The sequence below is a fragment of the Heterocephalus glaber genome, unplaced genomic scaffold (assembly GCF_053883595.1).
Source record: "Heterocephalus glaber isolate CG9 unplaced genomic scaffold, H.glaber_assembly_v1.0 deba00000546, whole genome shotgun sequence".
Taxonomy (NCBI): Eukaryota; Metazoa; Chordata; class Mammalia; order Rodentia; family Bathyergidae; genus Heterocephalus; species Heterocephalus glaber.
Window position 1 is genome coordinate 27,617,576 of NW_028258147.1, and position 15,394 is coordinate 27,632,969.

Below are 15,394 nucleotides of genomic sequence, written 5' to 3' on the forward strand. Positions count from 1 at the left end.
GAATTACAAATATAAAATTAGATGAGAAATTTAAAATGTCACTAAAACTAAAAAAATTATCAAAAATTATGAATTATGAACAGCGGAAGAATACCATAAACATCATAACATCAGCAGATCCCAGCAAGAAGCCCATGGGAACAGCGTGGCTCAGGTGTGGGCAGATCCCAGCCAACGCCCAACCCGAACACCAGCAGCTTGGGCCCACTGGCCCACAGGCCCCAACCAAAGGCCCACCTGCAAAAGAGCTACACAGGTGCACAAGCAACAGCCAGAGGCCCACTCAGATACTACTGTTAAGTCATGAAGACTCCAGCCAGAAGCCTGCTCAGACACCAGGGACTGGGGTGCACAGCCCCCAGCCGAAGGCCCTCTCAGACAACAGCTATGTAGGGTGGTAGGCCCATGCCCAGATACCATCCCAACTGTGAACAAGTCCCAGCCAGAACCTCACCCAGCATAGGGATCTAGAAGGCCACCATTGTGAGCCCAGGAGTTGATGGAGTGGTGAGCAGCAGAGAAAAGGCCACTCCATAGCTTGCTGAGAATTGAAGACTACTGGGTGAACAAAATGCCTCAACAAAGGCACAGTAGGCTGCATCTGTTGAAATGGGAAGATATGTAAACAAGTCTCAAAACCAAACTTCCAGTTCACCTAAGGCAACCCCAAAGCAAAATGAGATGGAACACTGATACTTAACCACCTGGACTCCCTGTACTGGCAACAAAAGAGGATCTGGAAAAAATGAAATCAGAAATAATTTCTCAGATAACAGCAGAAATTGTGCCCAGGGTGGAAGACATGATTAATAAATCCAGAGAGGACACAGATAAAAAAACAGAGGAGGTGAGGAACATGATGGAATCCCAACATAGGAAACAAATGGAATCCATAAAGCAGATGCAAACAGATTTCCAGGAGATTAAAAACTCCATTGAAAGTCTACATACCAGAATGAGACAATGTGAGGACAGAATTTCAGATACAGAAGATAAGATTGCCATTAGTGACCAGGAAAAGAAAAATTGCTTCAAAATTGTAAGGGACCACAAGAAATCAATCCAGCAGCTGCTAGACGATGCAAAGAAGAATAACATAAGACTGATTGGAGTCAATGAAGAAACAGGAGAGAGTGCAGATGATATTAAAAAAAAACCATTCACAGAAGTGATGGCAGAAAACTTGCCAAGCAGGGGAAAAGAACTTGACATACAGATAAGTGAGGCATATAGGACTCCAAATCGCCTTGATCAGAAAAAAAATCTACACATAGGCATATAATAGTGAAGATTCCAAATACCCAACAGAAGAACAAACTTCTACAAGCAGTTAAGAGAAAACAAAAAAATCACATACAAAGGAAAGCCCATCAGAATCACAACAGACTTCTCAATGTAAACCCTTAAGGCAAGAAGAGCCTGGAGTGACGTATTTCAAGCCTTAAAGGAAAACAAACTCCAACCCAGATTGTTGTACCCTGCAAAACTATCTTTCAAAATTGATGGAGAAATAAGATACTTTCATGACAAAGAGCACCTTAGGAACTTCATGAATACCAAATGAGCACTCTAAAAATTTTTAAATATCATGTCATCAAGAAAAATACCATTCTATTTTTATTAATCTGGCAAATATCTGTAATGCCTATTTTTTCTAAAATTTTTATTACAAATATTTTGGCAAATGATAATTTTATAATATTAGTTTCCATAATGTAAAATTGAAAAATAATTGGTACTTCTAATTATGGTATAGAAACATATTTTAGAAAATGTATGTTTAGGCAAGCATCTTTTGACTTCACAACTCATATCGGGTCAATTTTTAAGATCACTGTCAAATTTGAGAAAGCTATAAAATTGTAGGGCATTTCAAAGTTCTGTATGTGGTAACTAATCCTAAATGCACTTCAAAGATACCTACTATTATAAAGCTCATTATAGTTACATGTTATGTTTTATATTATCTTTAGTGTTCTGTAGTCAAATGAGCAAAAACCATAAACCTTCTCCCAATATATCCCTATTATTCATTCCTCCTTATTAACTAGATTCTCAGTCCACAGAGCCTACTCACTTCTATTCAAAATTTATTTTTTCTCAATGAATTATTTTTATAATATAATCTGATTTTTTTAAAAATACTTTTTGATGTCAGAATAAATTATATTTATTTCACTAGTAAATTTTATTGCTTTAGTTTTGAGTTCTATTATATGTATTTTCTCAGTTAAAACTGTATATTCCCAACTCACTCGCCTTTGAGCCAGATCCAAAAATGCCCATGACCTCTCCAAGGAAATCACTTGCAAGGAAAAGGAAATATGATGGAAGGAGAATCAGAATAGGAAAGTGACAACAGTCTTAACTAATTGTGGTTTAAATAACTTAAAATGTTTACAATTTTGCCAAACCATTTAAATACCTAAGCACATTGCCAGAGGTCCTCCCAGGGCCATGTAGGGGCTTGTGCAAGTTAGGGGATTGAAACCTGAATCTCAGTAAATCAGCTCCTGGTAAACTTGCCTCTAATTCGAGGCAGAGAGAGTAGTGAGAAGAACCAGCATCAGTGTAAACCTAGATGGCGTTTCTTCACACACACACACACACCCATCCCCTCCAGGCCAAGCAGAAGATTCCATTTCAGGCTGAAGTGCACTTACAGGAAGTGTCACCACACACCCTCATTTACTTCTCTGAATCTCCCACAGGGCAGAGCTAGAATAGCTTTAACTCAGTTTTTGACAAAACTAAGATTCATATAAATTAAAATGTTAATTAACCAAAAATTATTGAGCCTCCAAAAATGTTTTCACTTTTAGTTTCAACAATCCATTCTTTTGATTGGTACAACCAGCCTCTCTCAGAATAAAGTTCTGAAAACTTCAGCCTATTTTAAGATAACAACCTCAAAAACTTTCATTTGTTCCACAAATTAAAAAAAATATATCTCTTGGCAAAGGAGGAGGCTTCCGGGCTACCTTATCACTGCTTCCAGCACAGAGGAGGAGGCTTCTGGACTGATGTACCACCACTCTGAGCCAAAAAGAGGAGACATCCGGGCCACTGTACCATGGCTCACAGCACAAAGGAGGTGAGCCAAGTAGGTGCCACCAGCACCCTCCCCACCCCCCCCCACCCCCACTGACATGAAAAGACACATAAACAAGCCTCAAAACCAGACTTCCAGATCACCTAAAGCAACCCCAAAGCAAAATGAGATGGAACACTGATACTTAACCACCTGGACTCCCTGTACTGGCAACAAAAGAGGATCTGGAAAAAATGAAATCAGAAATAATTTCTCAGATAACAGCAGAAATTGTGCCCAGGGTGGAAGACATGATTAATAAATCCAGAGAGGACACAGATAAAAAAACAGAGGAGGTGAGGAACATGATGGAATCCCAACATAGGAAACAAATGGAATCCATAAAACAGATGCAAACAGATTTCCAGGAGATTAAAAACTCCATTGAAAGTCTACACACCAGAATGAGCCAATGTGAGGACAGAATTTCAGATATAGAAGATAAGATTGCCATTAGTGACCAGGAAAAGAAAAGTTTCTTTAAAATAGTAAGGGACCACGAGAAATCAATCCAGTGGCTGCTAGATGATGCAAAGAAGAATAACGTAAGACTGATTGGAGTCAATGAAGAATGAGGAGAGAGTGCAGACAACATAAAAAAACTGTTCACAAAAGTGATGGCAAAACATTTCCAAAAGCAAGGGAAAAGAACTTGACATACAGATAAGTGAGGCATATAGGACTCCAAATAGCCTTGATAAGAACAAAATCTACACATAAGCATATAATTGTTAAGATTCCAGAAACTCAACAGAAGAACAAACTTCTACAAGCAGTTAGAGCAAAGAAACAAATCACATACAAAGGAAAGCCTATCAGAATCACAGCAGACTTCTCAACGCAAACCTCAAGGCAAGGAGAGCTTGGAGTGATGTATTTCAAGCCCTAAAGGAAAACAGCCTCCAACCCAGACTGATGTACCCTGCAAAACTAACTTTCAAAATTGATGGAGAAATAAGATACTTTCATGACAAAGAGGACCTTAGGAACTTCATGAATACCAAATCAGCACTTCAAAAAATTTTAGACAACATCCTAGGAAAAGATAACAAGGATAATAACCCCAGGAAGCCCAGCAGAATGAATCTATGTGGCACGACAAGAAATTAAATGCAAACGGGGAGAATCCATCAAAAAGAAAAAGTCATGACAATGATAATTCAATACATATCAGTTATAACCATCAATGTTAATAGTCTCAATTCACCAATCAAAAGAAATATACTGGCAGAATGGGTCAAGAAGATCCAACAATATGCAGAATACAAGAAACACACTTAATTTGAAAAGAAACTCATAGACTGAAAGTTAAAGGGTGGAAAACAATACTCCATGGGACAGGAACCCAAAAAAAAAGCAGGAATAGCTATCCTCTTTGTAGATCAAGTTGATTTCAAGCCAAAACTGATGAAGAGAGACAAGGACAATACATCCTTGTAAAGGGAACAACCCAAGAGGAAGAGATGACAATAATTAATATATATGCAGCAAACACTAACATGCCCAACAATATAAAACAAATACTAACGGATATGCAATATCATATAAGCACTAACCCAATAGTAGTGGGGGAACCTCAATACCCCACTGTCACAAATAGATCAACTAGACAAAAAATAAGCAACAAAATACTAGAACTCAATCAAACTCTTGAACAAATGAACTTAACAGATGTTTAGTGTTCTACCCCACAAAATCAGAATACACATTCTTTTCAGCTGCACATGGGTCGTTCTCCAAAATAGACCACATACTTGCGCATAGAAGATGTTTAAGTAAGTGCAAAGGAATTGAAGTTATCCCTTGTATATCATGAGACCATAGTGCGATGAAATTGGGAGATCAATATCAAAAGAAACTGCAAGAATTTCATGAACACATGGAAACTGAACAACACACTTCTGAATAACCAATGGGTAAAAATGAAATTAAAGAAGAAATCAAACAGTTTCTTCAATTAAATGACAATGACAATACAACATATTGGAATCTATGGGACACAATGAAACTAGGCTTAGGAGGGAAATCCATAACAGTGAATACTCGCATTAGGAAAACAGAGTGAGTCCAATTAAACAACCTAATGCTAAACCTCAAGTTTCTAGAAAAAGAAGAGCAGGACAAACCCAAAGCTCATACAAGGGAGGAAATTATAAAGATCAGGACAGAAATCAATGCAATGGAGACTGAAAAAACAATACGAAATATCAATGAACCCAAGAGTTGGTTCTTTGAAAGAATAAACAAAATTGACAAACCCTTAGCAAACCTTATCAGGAAAAGGAAACAAAAGGCCCAAAACTATGCAATTAGGAATGAAAAGGATGAAATTACAACAGACCCAGCAGAAATCCAGAGGATCATCAATACCTACACTTCAGGAACCTATACAACAATAAGGTGGAAAACATAGAAGAAATGGACAAATTCCTAGATACGTGTGAATTACCAAAGTTGAACGAGGAAGACCTAAAAATTCTAAACAACCCATAATCAATGAAATTGAAAATGTAATTAGAAACTTACCACCTAAGAAAAGCCCATGTCCTCATTGCTTCACCACTGAATTCTAAAAGACATTGAGACAGGAACTACTGCCACTAGTGTTTAAACTCTTCAATTAAATTGAAAGGGAAGCAATACTCCCAAATTCATTTCTGGAAGCAACCATCACCTTGATCCCCAAAGCAGAGAGAATAACTCAACCGAAAAAGAGGCCAATCTCACTAATGAACACAGATTCAAAAATTCTTAATAAGATACTGGCAAATAGAATGCAGAAGACCACCAAGAAGATCATATACCCTGACAAAGTGGGATTCGTCCCAGGGATGCAGGGATGGTTCAACATATGCAAATCAATAAATGTAATACACTATATCAACAGAGCCAAGAACAAAAACCATATGATCATCTCAATAGATGCAGAAAAAGCATTTGACAAAATCCAACATGCAGTTATGTTAAAAATCCTACAAAAAATTGGAATAGATGGTCTCTACCTCAATGTGATAAAAGCCGTCTATGAAAAACCAACAGCCAATATCATACTAAATGGTCAAAAACTGAAATCCTGCACACTAAAATCAGGAACAAGACAAGGATGTCCACTATCAGCACTCCTGTTCAATATAGTTTTGGAAACATTAGCCACGGCAATTAGACAAGACAAAGAAATAAAAGGAATAAAGATAGGAAATGAAGAAGTCAAATTGCCATTATTTGAAGATGACCTGATACTGTATATAGAAGACTACAAGAACTCCACCAAAAGTCTTCTAGAATAAATAGCCAAATTCAGTAAAGTAGCTGGATACAAGGTCAACCCACAAAAATTAATAGCTTTCCTCTACATGAACAATATGCTCACTGAGAGAGAAATAGGGCAAACAATTCCTTTCACAATAGCATCCAAAAACCTGAAATACCTAGGAATCAACCTAACAAAAGAAATCAAAGCCCTCTTCTCTGAAAACTATAGCACTCTGAAAAGAGAGGTTTAATATGATATCAGAAATTGGAAAGATATCCCCTGCTCCTCGGTAGAAAGGATCAACATAGTGATAATGGCCATACTTCCAAAACTGTTATATAGATTCAATGCAGTCCCAATTGAAATGCCAGCAGCATACTTCACAGACCTTGAGAAAACAATCCAAAAATTCATTTGGAACAAGAAGTGACCCTGAATAGCAAAATCAATTTTAGGTAACAGAGACATGGCAGGGGGTATCACAATCCCCAACTTGCAACTATACTACAAAGCTACTGTGATAAACACAGCATGGTACTGGCAAAGAAACAGACCTGAGGACCAGTGGAACAAATCAGAAGATGCAGAAACAACTCCAGTCACACTCAGCCACTTCATCTTTGACAAAGGAGCCAAACACTCTCACTGGAGGAAAGATAGCCTCTTTAATAAATGGTGCTGGAAAAATTGGGTTTCAGTTTGCCAAGGATTAAAACTAGACCTATCTCTCTCACCATGCAGTAAACTAAAATCAAAATGGATTGAAGATCTAAATATTAAAACAGAAATCCTGAACCAGCTGGAACAGAGGTTAGGTAGAACTCTTGAAGACATTGGTGTAGGAAAAGACTTTATGAACAAAGCCTCAGTTGCCCATGAAATAGCACAAACAATCAACAAGTGGGATCTCTTCTTACTAAAAAGCTTCTGCAAAGCAAGAGAAAACACCAGCAGTGTGAAGAGACAACCCACAATGTGGGAAAAAATTTTCACCTGCTGTTCCTCAGACAAAGGACTACTATTTAGAATGTATAAAGAACTTAAAAAAAATCAGACCTCCCAAATTTAAAGACCCAACCCCAAAATGGGCATCTGAAATGAACAGACATTTCTCAGACAAAGAAGTAGAAAGAGCAAATAAATACATGAAAAAATGTTCAACATCACTGGGTCATTGGAGAGATGCAAATGAAAACAATGCTGAGATTCCACCTCACTCCACAAACAATGGCTGCTCTCATGAAATCAACCAATAACAAATGCTGGCGGGGCTGTGGGGAAAGAGGAACACTGCTCCACTGCTGGTGGGAGTGTAGACTGGTGCAACCACTGTGGAAATCAGTATGGAGATACCTCAAATTACTAGGACTGGAAGTCCCATTTGACCCAGCTATTCCCCTGCTGGGGATCTTCCCCAAAGAATTAAAAGAATCATACCACAGTGATATATGTGCACCCATGTTCATAGCAGCACAGTTTCTAAAAGCTAAAACTTGGAAACAGCCCAAATGCCCATCAACTGGAAACTGGATAAAGAAAATGTGTTTTGTTTTATAAAATGGAGTACTACTCAGCCATAAAGAACAAGAAACTAGAGTCATTTATAGCTAAATGGATGCATGTTGAGGCCATACTCTTAAGTGAAATAAATAGGACACACATGTGTAAATACCAATAGTTTCTCTAATATTAAAAACTGAAAGTGTAAATAAGGATTAAATGAATAATTGATAATCTGAAATAGGAAGAAAAGTCCAAAGGTGTAGGCGTGATGGGAGGGGAAGAGGAAAAGAAAGAAGGGAAAGGAAAAATTATGAGAAAAGAAAAAAAATGGAAATGAAGTCTATGTAAATAGGGAAGGGTGGAGGGGATGAAGGGCGCACAGGTAATGGGGAAAAAATAAGAACCAAGATACATCATGTACAGGGACAAACACCCAATGACAAATGTAAAAGTATCGTATACATAAAACGTACCAATAAAAGAACTTAAGAATAAAAAAACCCGAGAAAGTAGAGATATTTATAGCCAAATGGATGCACATTGAGGCGATACTCTTAAGTCAAATAAATAGGACACACAGTAAATACCAAATAGTTTCTCTAATGTGAGAAAATTAAAGTGTAAATAAGGACTAAAAGGTATAATAGATAATGTCTAATAGGAAGAAAAGGGGCAGAGGGGAAGGAGAAGTGGGAGGGGTAGGGTAAAGGAAAGAAGGGAATGGACTCAATATGAGAAAATTAAAAAATGGAAACAAAGTCTCTGTAAATAGGGAGAGATGGAGAGGTTGAAGGGAGGGCAGGGGAAGGGGGGAAAAATCAGAACCAAGAGAGATTATGTAAAGGTGCAAATTTCCAATGATGAATGTCATTATATTGTATACCTAAAATGTACCAATAAAATTAAATGAAAAAAAATGTCTCATTTGTTATGTATGACTACAACGATGAAACATATATAATTGGGGAGAGAAATACTCACCACAGAGCTCAGCACTTTGTAAGCTGAACTAATTCAGAGTGATACAACATGGGAAACAATAATGATGCCATTATATTCTTGCTACTCAGGTAAATACACAAAAAACAGGTCTATAAAGTTGGAGTTTTAACTGGTTTTTAACATAGTTAAAGCTGATTCTCAGTTGTTTTTTTACCATTCACCTTGCATTTTTAACACAAATAATTTATTAAGTATTTACTGACACTGTTTATCAACTGTATTTACCATCTCATACTTTTAAGTCCAGAAATAGGATTAGAACAATTATTGTTTTATCAAATTCTGCAAAACCTTAAAAATACAGGCAGTTAAGAACACAAACTCTAGGACTAGGGGTGCTGCCCAGTGGTAGCATGTAGAAGGCCCTGGGTTTAAGTCCCAGTACAGCCCCCAAAAAGAAATCTTTGAAGCCAAAGTAATCACACTTACCACTTAACTACTTTTTGGGTGTACAATCTAAAACAAGCCATTTAACCTCTCTGTGCCACTGTTATCTAATCTGTAAAATGAGGGTAAAATAATACCCACATCAAAGGGGTACTCTGAGGGTTAAAGTAATTCATATTTGTAAATACTTAAGAGCAGGATCTGACACACAATAGGACTATATACATGTATGTTTAAGAGAAAAACATTTGCCCACATGAAAAACAAATAAGAAGCAATCGGAGAAATTATAAGAAAAAAAACTGGTCATTCTCACTAATCTGAATGAAGTTTTACTATTTTTTATCCAGTGCTGTAAATTCCAAACTGCTAAAGACAGTTAATTCAAATTTAAAAGCACAAATACACATTACTAAGTCAAGTAAATTTATATATCATCAATATCATATCCATCTCCAATTATGAGGACATCAAATAATCTGATAAGCAGCTTGATCTGGTGGAGTCTAATGTGTGTGAACTGGTCCCTAGTCAACCAGTTTTAGGTAAAACATTTAATTTCTTGGAACCTCTTTCCAGATTTGGGCAAATAGTTATTACACTACCAGAATTTCTTGTTATCTCCTAAAATTATATAAAACATACATAAAGAGCTAGTATGTGGTCTTTTAGCAGATATTCCATAAAAAGAAGTTATATAACTATAATTACCCATTCTATTCTATTAACATTATATGTTATAGACCACTGCCCCCCAACCTTCTAACAGTATAATTAAGAAAATGTATCTTCCCTAGCTACCTTTGTTAAGAGTGTCAAACATACCCAAGTGTGGTGGCAACATGCCTGTAATCCTAGCACCTGGGTGACTGAGCCAGGAGGATTACAAGTTTGAGCCCAGCCTGGTGACTGAGTAAGACTCTGTCTCAAAAACAAAACAAAACAAAACAAAAAACATTTAAAAGGGTTGAGGAGATATCTCAGTGTATAGACCGTTTGTTTTACCTCTAATACTGCCAGAAAGAAGAAAGACGGAGGGAGGGAGGGAGGGAGGCAGGCAGGCAGGCAGGCAGTCAAACTATTAAACATAACCAATGCCTGACCCTGTCCTGGACTAAATTTGAATAATACTGGTGAAAGAGATCCTTCATGGATATTTATGATTGCAAATGTGATCTTTCACTGGTCATTCATTAGTACTTCCATTATTAAAATTTTTACAGAACTCAGAAAAACTGTAAGAAAGAATAGTTTCATGTTACATGTTTTCTGTATAACATTTTGTTTATAGCACCTTTTGTGACAACTTTCAAAGACTTCAGTGTATATTACTTTATGCATCTTTTTATCGTGTCTACATATGAGACATGTCACAGCAAATATCCATACCCAGTTTTAGTTTAGAAAAATGTGAAACTAAAGATTTATGACTTGCCTTTTTGAGCATGCCAAGGGAATTCACATAATTTTTCACTTTTCTGGAAGAAGTACTGAGAATGATATAAAATTAAGTATTAGAGGCTAAAATTGCTAAATATTCCATAAGGTATGAAAAAATGCTTACACACTCCCATTCCAGGAAAATGCATTAACTAATGTCTATCAAATATTTTTCCATGGATTAGATGAAAACAGTTCAAACCAAAAGAAGACATATGACTTTAACTGGGAACGCTGGCTCTTGGAGTGTGCCCTGCTGGAAAGTAAACCTTACTGTGTCACCACTCAGGGGAGATTATAAAAACCAAGAAGAGAGTCCTTCAAGGAAAAAATGTCAGAAACATGTAAAGTAATTTATTATATTAAATTATTGTGAAATTGCTGTCATTATTTTAATTCTAAAAGTAAGTAACTAATAAACTGACTTTGTCTTGAAATCCCAAACAATTTTTCTCCTAGGATACCAACACCAAGTTTGGAAAGACTGTAGGCTGGAACTTTTAAAAGAACTACTAAGAGCAATCTTTGAAAAGAAAAAAAGAAAAAGAAAATAAAGCAAATACTGTATGGAAACCAAAGTAATCACATTAATCCTGGTGAAGAAGAGACCAGGGTAGAAGATGATTATGTACAATGAGATGTCTCCCATGCAGCAATAAAACTGAATAAAAAGGAGCTTTAGGAGCATGCAAACTTTGGTAGTTGCTAAGCTTTATGATGACCATACTTAATTTGATGATAATAGAGCAAAATCTTGAAGTATTCTGAAAAGTGTTACATTCTCTTCCCCAGATTTTTGCTTCTTAAAATAAAATAAAAATTTAAATTTATATATACATAATGCTGTATACTACTATCCTCAAAGGAGCAATATAATATATAGCATTTTAATAGGTATGAAAAAGTAACAGATACTTCATACAATTTGGTAAGTGGGTGAATAGTCATTATGATTACATTATTAATATACCATGCTACAGCAAAATGTGGATTACCCTTGTAATCATAAACCCAAGACAAAGATAAGTCCCATCTCATCTACCTTACCCCCGAATTACAAAGCAGCTCTAATGATAAGATTGATTACTCTATATTCCAATTCTGGAAGCAGCTGCCTGGTTCTGCAGCTGAAGCAAGTTCAAAATAACATGATTAGATGGTTATATTTCTATAAACCTTTATTTTATAAATTTCTAATATGCTATAATGTATGCAATAGAAATTGGCTTAAGAAATTATTATAAAGTCATATAACTATGACATAAAGATATACACATAAAACATAATGCTTTATTAAATGACTGAACCTTATTTTCCTATTTTTTAACCCAGAAACAGTGTGTTCTATAAAAATTTAATGGTTTTGATTTAACTTCTATATAGTACTTTTCAAAAAGCAAAAAATTTTAAGGAACATTATTTGTTAAACTGAAAACCACAGCAATCAAGCTTTCCTTGTTAAAGAAAAACAGGGCAGTGTACCACACAACAATGAAAATGTCTAATTCCCCGAAACCCTGACCTAGTGTGGCCAAAGCCTCCATATTTCTGTTTGGTGTTAAGTTACTATTCTGGCACCTTTTCTGCCAGTTTCAATTGGCTAAAAGATGAACTACTTCTTGGCAAAAATATATCTCAAAATCGCCAACTGTCACAATAACAAGATTTACAGCTCTCTGGCACTATCATGGAAAGATACCATTTACCACTTTACCACTCTGCGACCTTGATCAAGTCACTGCATATGTTTTGAACTCTGATTTTTTTTTCTTACCCATAAAAAAGGAGAGAAAAGCCTGTCCTGCTTTGTTGTAGGAATTTCTTAAAGGATCAAAAAAGTAGCATGTAACAAATGTTCTATAATACAGAAAGTGTTCAACAAATAGAGTGATTGATAGAAAAACAATAGAGATGAAATAAAATTATTTATAATTGTGCCATCCAGAACTCTTTGGTTTTAAGAATTTTAATAATTATAAAGGAAAATGAGTAATTTTTTTAAAGGTAACTTCCAAAAAACACCGGTACCAAGCAAAAAACAAGGGTAGAGTTTTTCTTCCCTTGGGATAAGTATCAAAATAACATTATATATGGGCCAGGGATTTAGCTCAGTGGTTTCGCCGCCTGCTGCACCAGCACAAAGACCTGAGTTCGATCCCCGGTACCAAAAAAAAAAAAACCAAAAAATAACATTATATAAAATGATCTGTTCTCCTGTGGCAACTCCAAAACAACATTGATTTATCAGTTCTTCCCCATTCTATTATTGAGGAAAAGATTCCATGGCCTATTGGCTAATTAAAGTGTCATTACTATTTCTCACCATCCACCTGAAGCCTGCTTTGCCTACTTAACATCATTTCTAATAGGATACATAAAGTATCTAAAGTAAATATGGATATTATCTTTCAGTAACAATTTACAGATACACATATACATTTCACTTAAGAGGACTAGAAATATTTAAAAAATTCTGTCAAATCTATAGGACCTCAATATCTGACAATAGCAATAAGGAAAGGAACTGTTGAGGTAAAATGTGAGACATTTTAAAGTTGTAACTGAAGTTCTTTAAACAAGGTGGCTTTTCTAGTGAGTTGAGATAAAGGTGTAAAACATTTTAGGGACAGGACATTTGGTTGGCATTCTGCCACTTTCTACACTGGATAATTTTGGTTACTGCTGTTTGTCTCATATATTTTTTATTCTCTTTCTCAGGGAGTCAAAGCCTTTTCACTTGCAAGCAAATTTTACTGTAGCTTTACAAGGTGATAAGCATTCACAAGAGGCTTTTATTAGGCTAGTAGCTAAAGCAAAAACTACATACACATATTTAGGTAATGTATGAAATGAACAACTTTGTGTGTTGCAAGTAAGCACACACACTACAGCTGCCTGTCTCTGAAAAAGGTGACATCAAGAACATTTTAAACAGCCTAAAATACACTGTGAATTTGTACATACAAGCTTGTTTAATTAACTGTGTCAACTTCTGCATCTGCTAACTGCATACCCCTGATTTTCCTCAGATTTATGTTTCCTTGCATCACTTTTCCAATTCATTTTGTAAAGTTGGAACAGAAACACCTTGCTTTTACCTCACATTTCATCTGGTCAGTTCTACTAGTACTGCACCAAAGAAGCAAATAGCCTAGGTTCTATGATACATGCAAACTTTGAGGGCAACTAAACAGTCATTTATGAGACTATTACTTAAGTAAGACACAATTAGGGTTCAATGGTACTATGCTAACTGGGGGAACAAAAAAACCATTAGTTACTTAAAAGGCATGAATCATGAGATGCTTCTAGGCAGATCCTGTTGCCAAAAACACTTGGGTAAGTGGAGAGAAAAGAAACACCCCAGGAAACAACAATAACAACTAGATGTGAGCTTCTAGGGCCCAGGGAGACTGAGCTAAGAACTCAGGTGAGAGGGAGTTGAAAATGTAGGGAAACAGACCATTTGTCATAGAACTAGACTAGCTTTACAGATTATGAACTGAAATATAGTCGGTAATATTCAAGTCTCCTTCAGCTACTTGCAAGTTTGTGTGATAAATCTAATAAAATAAACTCTCTTTGGTTTGTAAAGATACAGTATTTTCACTGACAACTCAACTTTTTCTGACCTGTCCACTAGACAGTAAGCTTACTGAGAATGAATTCCATCTTACGGCCCTGAAGTTGGTTACAGTGTCTGGCACATTAGCAGGTACACAAAATAAAGCTTCCTGAATGCTACAGCAAAGAACAAAAGAGTAGGAAATAGACCCTTTTCATTTTGTCACTGATAGGTACATCCCATAAGGAGTTCAGAGCTTCCTAGAATAAAGTCATGATGTGAGAGAAATAAGAGAGAAGTGGCAGAATCTCAAAAACAAGTTATTACGAAAAGACAACTGAAAGGATAGGAATAATATATTTGAGAATAATATGATTAACATGATTTTTGGAAAGTTTATTGAAATGAATCAATCAGTATAATACAAAACGTGTAAAGAATATCAAACTAAACATTATTGGACATTCTCTTTTCAATTTTATAATCTATAAACTTTATGGTTCTTTAGCTTGCCTTACTGGTTTTGAGAGATGATGGTCGTCAACCACTATGATATTTCCTGTTCTGAGGAAATCAACTGACTGTTACAACTCAGGTTTTAACAAATAGGAATTCTACCACCCTCTGCTAATTATGCTGTGCCGAGATTTTGCATGACATTTCATACTACATTTACTCTCCTACTTTAAAGCAACTTATTTCTAAGAATGTGATTTTGTACACACTTCATCTTGACCTATCAGACCAAATCTGATTTTGTTGTTTCTAAACCAATACTAGATACACATGTAAAAAGAAATGCACATTAATGTGAACAAACTAAGGTAATACCTAAATATATACCAAATCTTTCAGGTTTCAACATGAATATAAGCACACACACACACACACACACATATACAAACTACACAAAAACAACCTACTACTTGGAATCTAAACTCTATGTGCTTTAAATGAATATTTCTCTACACATTTTTCTTTTTCTTCCATTAACTTGATTGATAAATTTTAAGTATACAATAGTTCTATTCATCATTAAGATCATGTACGTTTACATCATGTATCTTGTTACTTATTTCCCCATTCCCGTCCTCCCTTCACCCCCTCCACCCTTCCCTATTTACAAAGACTTTGTTTCCATGTTCTTCCTTTT

At 35.8% G+C, this 15,394-nt stretch overlaps 1 protein-coding gene across 2 annotated transcripts in view; it reads right to left on the reverse strand.

The window, feature by feature from the left end:
• Positions 1 to 15,394, reverse strand: part of Umad1 (UBAP1-MVB12-associated (UMA) domain containing 1) — a 237,611-nt gene that overhangs the window by 113,919 nt on the left and 108,298 nt on the right. The gene's annotated exons all lie outside the window — the stretch shown is intronic.